Genomic DNA, 8,116 nt, shown 5'->3' with positions numbered 1-8,116 from the left:
TCCTTCTTTCTCTCTCCCCTCCCTCTCTCTCTATCCCCTCCTCCTCTCTCCCCCTCCTTCTCTCTATCCCCTCCTTCTCCCCCTCCTTCTCTCTCTATCCCTTCCTTCTCTCTCTCTTCCCTCCTCTCTCTATCCCCTCCTTCTCTCTCTATCCCCTCCTCTCTCTCTATCCCCTCCTCTCTCTATCCCCTCCTTATCTCTCTATCCTCTCCTCTCTCTATCCCCTCCTCTCTCTAGCCTCTCCTTCTCTCTCTCTCTCCCTCCTCCTCTCTCTATCCTCTCCTTCCTCTCTCTCCCCTCCTTCTCTCTCTATCCCCTCCTCTCTCTCTCCCATCCTTCTCTCTCTCATTATTGTGCTACTCCTCCTGTTCCTCCCCATCTACTCCTCCTGTTCCTCCCCATCTACTCCTCCTTTTACTCCTTCCTCCCCATCTACTCCTCCTGTTCCTCCCTCCTCCCCATCTACTCCTCCTGTTCCTCCCTATATACTCCTCCTGTTCCTCGTTCCTCCCCATCTACTCCTCAGCTCTCTGCCCGGCCTGCATCCTCTTCATTAGAACAACCAGTCAGAGCCTCAGCTCTCAGCCCGGCCTGCGTCCTCTTCATTAGAACAACCAGTCAGAGCCTCAGCTCTCAGCCCTGCCTGCGTCCTCTTCATTAGAACAACCAGTCAGAGCCTCAGCTCTCAGCCCGGCCCAGCTGTATCATGTTGACCTGAGTCCAGGGCTCTTCATTAAAACAACCAGTCAGAGCCTCAGCTCTCAGCCCTGCCCAGCTGTACCCTGTTGACCTGAGTCCAGGGCTCTTCATTAAAACAACCAGTCAGAGCCTCAGCTCTCAGCCCTGCCCAGCTGTACCCTGTTGACCTGAGTCCAGGGCTCTTCATTAAAACAACCAGTCAGAGCCTCAGCTCTCAGCCCTGCCCAGCTGTACCCTGTTGACCTGAGTCCAGGGCTCTTCATTAAAACAACCAGTCAGAGCCTCAGCTCTCAGCCCTGCCCAGCTGTACCCTGTTGACCTGAGTCCAGGGCTCTTCATTAAAACAACCAGTCAGAGCCTCAGCTCTCAGCCCTGCCCAGCTGTACCCTGTTGACCTGAGTCCAGGGCTCTTCATTAAAACAACCAGTCAGAGCCTCAGCTCTCAGCCCTGCCCAGCTGTACCCTGTTGACCTGAGTCCAGGGCTCTTCATTAAAACAACCAGTCAGAGCCTCAGCTCTCAGCCTGCCCAGCTGTACCCTGTTGACCTGAGTCCAGGGCTCTTCATTAAAACAACCAGTCAGAGCCTCAGCTCTCAGCCCGGCCCAGCTGTACCCTGTTGACCTGAGTCCAGGGCTCTTCATTAAAACAACCAGTGATTTATTTTGTAAACAACTAATTAGCTGTAGGCACAAAGCAGTTCTACAGAGATGACAGTCAATGAAAGTAATGTCTCCAATGGTTTATTTACTGTGTATTTTACTGTTACACAATGGGTGTTCATCTGCAGCAAGAGAAGCTCTGCTCTGTTTATATAACGATGCAAACAAAGTCAACCTGTGGTACTGGGGATCCGGTCATTCACAGATTAAACAGCCACAACAACACTGAACCTCTGCTAGAGATGAAACAGTCACAACAACACTGAACCTCTGTTAGAGATTAAACAGTCCTAACAACACTGAACCTCTGTTAGAGATTAAACAGCCAGAACACTGAACCTCTGTTAGAGATTAAAGTCCTAACACTGAACCTCTGTTAGAGATTAAACAGCCAGAACACTGAACCTCTGTTAGAGATTAAACAGCCAGAACACTGAACCTCTGTTAGAGATTAAACAGTCCTGTTAGTGATTAACACTGAACCTCTGTTAGACATTAAACAGTCCTAACAACACTGAACCTCTGTTAGAGATTAAACAGTCCTAACACTGAACCTCTGTTAGAGATTAAACAGTCCTAACACTGAACCTCTGTTAGAGATTAAAGTCCTAACACTGAACCTCTGTTAGAGATTAAACAGTCCTAACACTGAACCTCTGTTAGAGATTAAAGTCCTAACACTGAACCTCTGTTAGATATTAAACAGTCACAATAACACTGAACCTCTGTTAGAGATTAAACAGTCACTATAACACTGAACCTCTGTTAGAGATTAAAGTCCTAACACTGAACCTCTGTTAGAGATTGTGTGTGTGTGTGACAGGCTTCTCCCTTAACTGGAAACCAGCAACACCAGGTTGATATTGAGCTGAGTCATACAGACTTCTCCCTTAGCTGGAAACAGCAACACCCAGAGACATGACACTGATGAGATGACAAGACAAATCCCTGCTCAGGAGAAATCATTCCCGAATGGGACACAATGAAGTACATGTTCTGTAGCCTACTTTTCCCACTGTACCCATACCATTTCTTTCCCTCAACACATCTCCACTCATTTACGTTATGTACTTTACATATTCATCCTCCACTATTTGTTTTGTTTTTCTACTGGCAGAATAGATCGCGGAATGAAATAGCCCAGTTAAACCAGGAAGTTGTCTCTCTCTCGGGAAGCAGGAAGCAGCGTGGGCTGGCCTGTCTCTCTGTGTCACCGCCTGCGTCACATGCCAGGAGGGGGTTCTCCAGTGACGATAAGGCCGCGTAGCGGAGCAGTCAGCCACAGACAAGGGGAAGAAAGGCTGTGGCTGGTACGGACGGTGCTGTCTGGCTGCAATAGAAACAAAAGCGAGCGGTCTGTTCGAGCATAAAGCGGAATTGTGTCCCTTGGATCATACATCGTTACTCTAATGGTGATCGGATACCCGGGTTATTGGTGAGTAGCGGCGCTGTTGGTTATTTAATACCGTTCTGTGTCATTTACGTTGTAAAAGCTTCGGGGTGGAGACGCAAATAGTTTGGATCTATGCTCTGTCACCACAGTAGAAACGGCAGTGGCGCTAATCATTTTCCTCGATATGTTGGTTACATTGTTGCAGACCTACACATTATAGACAAAGCTGTGTGGTATTTAAATCATGATTACAGGGTATATAATGAAATGGTTCAATTAGTTAACGGTTGCTATTTGTATAAATCTGACGTGTCTTCTCGGCAGAGTCTTCCACGAGTTGGTCTATTAATACGTTTATGTTTTAAACAAGTTTTTGTCGGTGTTCTGGCTTTTAATAAACCAAGCGATTGTAACATGTTGCGTGGAGGACAGGTGAGGATAATACATTGGATATTGTTTTCTACTGAATATGACTAGATTTCATAAACTAGGCTGAGGATTTTATCATGCCATGCCAATATCCATGGTAGGCTATTATAAAGCTATTCTAGGACTATTAGGCTAGTTGATTTAGGCGATGTTGAAGTTTTAATTCTGGTTTTCCTACAGTGTGTTGAATACATCCATTCATCAGTTCGCCTCTAGTGGTGCGACCGTCTCTGTAAAGCCCAAATCAAACGTATTCACGTCTGGATCTCAGAATACAAGGTAGGGAAACGTACTTCTCCCCGCGTCGACGACATCCAAAGCGTCAGTTATTGCGCTCACTTTATTAAGCCAATCAATGCTGGTATCGTGGGGAAATAAATAGGCAGAAAATAGTCTGTGCATTATAACGGGTAGTTAAGTGTGTCTTTAGTGTTCCGTTTAGCTGCCAGTGAAAATAATACATTTCATATTTCAAATCATATTTGAAACCATGAACTTGATGCCTTTGTTGAATTGAAGACCTGGCCTGTAGTCTAGGCAGGATACAGCCGAGGAATTAAGAATGAGACGAGCTCAATTGTTTCTAAACTGCTGTTAGCTACAACTCTCCTCACATTCTTCAGCCAACAGAGCAGGAGGCAGACACAGTGGCTCCTGTAGGACAACATAATTGTATTGTCGATTATCATGACGATTACATTGGAATACGCTACACAGTGTATGTGAATTGAGCTCTCTACTGTCGCTCGGCAAACAGTTTGACCCCCGTTGATGGTGTATTTGCACTGTGATTTCGGCTTAACCGGAGCGACTCCTGAAGGCAGCCAATACGGTATGAGCTGCCCTCTCACCGTGTAAGTGTTGTCATAGAAATGATCATTCATCACAGGGAGGAACGATCGGGTCAACATGGGGTAGCTGACCACGGATAATCAGACGTGATATAATGATTGACTGCCACATCAGAAATGAGTCTGCGCTATTCAAATGAAATGGCCCAGGTGTGTTGATCGCATTGTTATTGAAATAGCCCAAAACGGAATCAATGCCCATTTGATCATACATGATTGATTGGTTGATTGATACAATCAGACCGTTAATCAGGGGCATTCATATGCCACTTGGCGCAAGGTATCCCTTTCATTGTTCAATCTCTGTCTGTCTCTGCCTGACAATCACCGCTTGATAGTTAGTAACTAGAGGATTGATTATTCTGCGTTGGAGCACACAATGTTTAGAAGACAAACAAATCACGAGTTTCTATGTTGTCTGTAAGGCCTAGGCTATTTTCAATGCATGTTTTTGTATAGTAATATGTTGATGAGTGGAATGTAACACTGTATTTTACTCAGCGGTTGATGTAGTGTGTGTATTCGGCTCTAGCCTAGTCGTCTCCAGTCGTCTAGTCATTGAGCTGTTCTCTAGCAGCTCAATGATCCTTTGTCTACAGCCAGACCGATGCACGGAGTCTGAGGTTCTACTCCACCGGGGCAACTTTCTTTTGAATGATATTTTGTTTGTCATGTCTTCATGAGTATTATTTGTATTAATCTTGTCTGTTGGCTTTTTCATTGTGACTAAGGCAGTTCCTCTTTTTGGCATTTTACTGAGCATCTAAAACGGAATTATTGATTTGATCATAATGTTTAACCTCTACGGGATCATAATGTTAAATACTCTACGGGATTGGTGTCCCCTGGCGGCTAATGTGATTAGCATGAGGTTGTAACAAAACATGTCCCAGGACATAGAAATATCTGATATGGGCAGAACGATTACCAAGGTTTTAAGCTAACTGCACTGTTCAATTTACAGTAGCTATTACAGTGAATGAATACCATTATATTGTTTGAAGAGAGTACACAGTTATGAACTTAAATGTATTAATAAACCAATTAGGCACATTTGGGCAGTCTTGAGACAATATTTTGAACAGATATGCAATGGTTCATTGGCTCAGTCTAAAACTTTGCACATACACTGCTGCCGTCTAGTGGCCAAAATCTAAATGGCACCTGTGCTGGAATAATACATTATGGCCTTTCTCTTGCATTTTAAAGATGATGGGACAAAAAGCATGTTTTTTCTTATCTTCTACCAGATCTAATGTGTTTTATCCTCCTACATTCATTTCACATTTCCACATACTTCAAAGTGTTTCCTTTCAAATGGTAATAAGAATATGCATATCCTTGCTTCAGGTCCTGAGCTGCAGGCAGTTAGATTTGGGTCATTTTAGGTGAAAAATGGGGGAAAAAAAGGGGTCTGATCCTTCAGATTAATAACCATGTAGCACAATTACAGTTCACGGGAAATATATATTTTACAGCTGTAATTGTGATAATAACCAAGTATCATATTTTCTCACACAGCCCTCGTGTTTTGAATGTGGCCGCTATAAAATTAAATGTGTTCAGTATGTTGAAACATATGCTCGCATTCACGAGTTGCGTTAGAGGACATATCATATTTGGCAGCTCTTCCACAGGGGGAGTCATCCTCGTTTCCTGTCTCACCTAGGCTGTGTCCCAACTGGTGCCCTTTGTAGTACCCTACCCCATAGGGGTCCTTACATGTCCAGATCCTACAGCGGACAGTGATGCTGCAGGAATCAGGAAATCCAAGACAGACACGGAGACAGTATATAGATTATTTTAAATAGCCACTTCCTGTGCACTGTGGCACATGTTTCACAACCACAGGAAACTGTTTAACTGACACACACACAGCTCCTCAGCTGGGAGAGCGAGAGACAGCTTGTCTGTCTCTTGTGAATGTTGTTGGTCACAGAGAATGGCCCCGGCTTTGTCTCCGGACAGGGGGATTGTGTGGTGGGGCGTGCTGTCCCTCTGTGTGAGAGGGGGGTGTTGTCTGACCACACACAGAGCAGGCTCCTGTCTCCAGGGAGTGAATAAGAGTTGATGAACAGAAGCTGGTGTCTGGTTTATTATGCCTACCACAGCAGATAGCAGAACGAAAGTGAAAACTAACAGTCTCTTCTTTTATAGTATCCCTTCGTTTCCTCATCCCTGGGGTGAGTTTGGCTTCTGCAAATGTTTCAGACACTCAATAAAAATCTAATCCTACTGGTTTGATTTCCATCTGCAGTGGTTATCTCAATGTATAAATATTTATTTATTTATTATAAATATTATCATTGACTTTAAATAGACATGTAGTGAAAAAGCTTAGAGCAGCGGCAGGTGTCATCAGACATTAGTGAAACAGTGACATATAAAGTGTGTGACTGGTGACCTCTGGCAGGCTTTCTTGGCTCCATGTTGTTAAACAGGTCCAGGGTTTGTCTAATGGACAGTGTTCTCAAGTGTCCAGTAGACTGCTCCACACCCCCTTGTCTGGGAGACTGCTCCACACCACCTTGTCTGGGAGACTGCTCCACACCACCTTGTCTGGGAGACTGCTCCACACCACCTTGTCTGGGAGACTGCTCCACACCCCTTGTCTGGGAGACTGCTCCACACCACCTTGTCTGGGAGACTGCTCCACACCACCTTGTCTGGGAGACTGCTCCACACCACCTTGTCTGGGAGACTGCTCCACACCACCTTGTCTGGGAGACTGCTCCACACCCCTTGTCTGGGAGACTGCTCCACACCACCTTGTCTGGGAGACTGCTCCACACCACCTTGTCTGGGAGACTGCTCCACACCACCTTGTCTGGGAGACTGCTCCACACCACCTTGTCTGGGAGACTGCTCCACACCACCTTGTCTGGGAGACTGCTCCACACCACCTTGTCTGGGAGACTGCTCCACACCACCTTGTCTGGGAGACTGCTCCACACCACCTTGTCTGGGAGACTGCTCCACACCACCTTGTCTGGGAGACTGCTCCACACCACCTTGTCTGGGAGACTGCTCCACACCACCTTGTCTGGGAGACCTCCACACCACCTTGTCTGGGAGACTGCTCCACACCACCTTGTCTGGGAGACTGCTCCACACCACCTTGTCTGGGAGACTGCTCCACACCACCTTGTCTGGGAGACTGCTCCACACCACCTTGTCTGGGAGACTGCTCCACACCACCTTGTCTGGGAGACTGCTCCACACCACCTTGTCTGGGAGACTGCTCCACACCACCTTGTCTGGGAGACTGCTCCACACCACCTTGTCTGTAGGTACGGTGACTATATGGTCCGGTACGGTGGCTATACGGTCCGGTATGGTGGCTATACGGTCCGGTACGGTGGCTATATTATGGTGGAAGGAACTGCGCAGGTATAGCCTGGTTTTTCGAAGTGGTTTGTTTGACAATCAGATGAAAACATCATTACAACACCTATGACATGTGGAACTGAGCCTGAGCTGACTGTGAAAACATACGTAAACAGGTATAGATGTTGACATGCCACAGTATCCCGTCTAAGAACAGCATATCTCAGGCATCTTATCCAGGTTGCTCAAAACCAGGATACAAGCTTCTTCGGGTTATTGTAAACTGGATATGATGTTTATATGTGTCAACTCAAAAACAGAATACTTGAGTATTCTGGATAATGAACAGGGTATTGGTGTGTTTGTTAACATGTCCCCGGTCCCTGGTTGACTCAAGGCCGTGCCGTGCTACAGATTGTCCCCGGTCCCTGGTTGACTCAAGGCCGTGCCGTGCTACAGATTGTCCCCGGTCCCTGGTTGGCTGTAGGGCGGCTGTGCTACAGACTGTCCCCGGTTCCTGGTTGGCTGCAGGGTGGGCCGTGCTACAGACTGTCCTCGGTCCCTGCCCCGCTCCGTCTCCCTCCTCCCCCCGCTCAGTCTCCCTCCCCCCGCTCAGTCTCCCCCAGTCTCCCGCCCCCTCAGTCTCCTCTCGTTCTTTCTCTCTCATTCTTTCTCTCTCATTCTTTCTCTCTCATTCTTTCTCTCTCATTCTTTCTCTCTTTCTTTCTCTTCTTTCTCTCTCATTCTTTCTCTCTCC

At 46.5% G+C, this 8,116-nt stretch overlaps 1 protein-coding gene across 1 annotated transcript in view; it reads left to right on the top strand.

The window, feature by feature from the left end:
* Positions 1-2,579: 2,579 nt before the first annotated feature.
* The window catches only part of LOC112227448 (cysteine/serine-rich nuclear protein 1-like), a 15,642-nt gene continuing 10,105 nt past the window's right edge, over positions 2,580-8,116 (top strand). The window contains exon 1 of the mRNA XM_042308698.1: positions 2,580-2,794. The gene's annotated coding sequence lies outside the window, so the exon portion shown is untranslated. The remainder of the gene's footprint in view (positions 2,795-8,116) is intronic.

Source organism: Oncorhynchus tshawytscha, linkage group LG29 (assembly GCF_018296145.1).
Source record: "Oncorhynchus tshawytscha isolate Ot180627B linkage group LG29, Otsh_v2.0, whole genome shotgun sequence".
Taxonomy (NCBI): Eukaryota; Metazoa; Chordata; class Actinopteri; order Salmoniformes; family Salmonidae; genus Oncorhynchus; species Oncorhynchus tshawytscha.
Note: the sequence above shows the minus strand (reverse complement) of the source record. Positions and strands in the feature narration are given on the sequence as shown.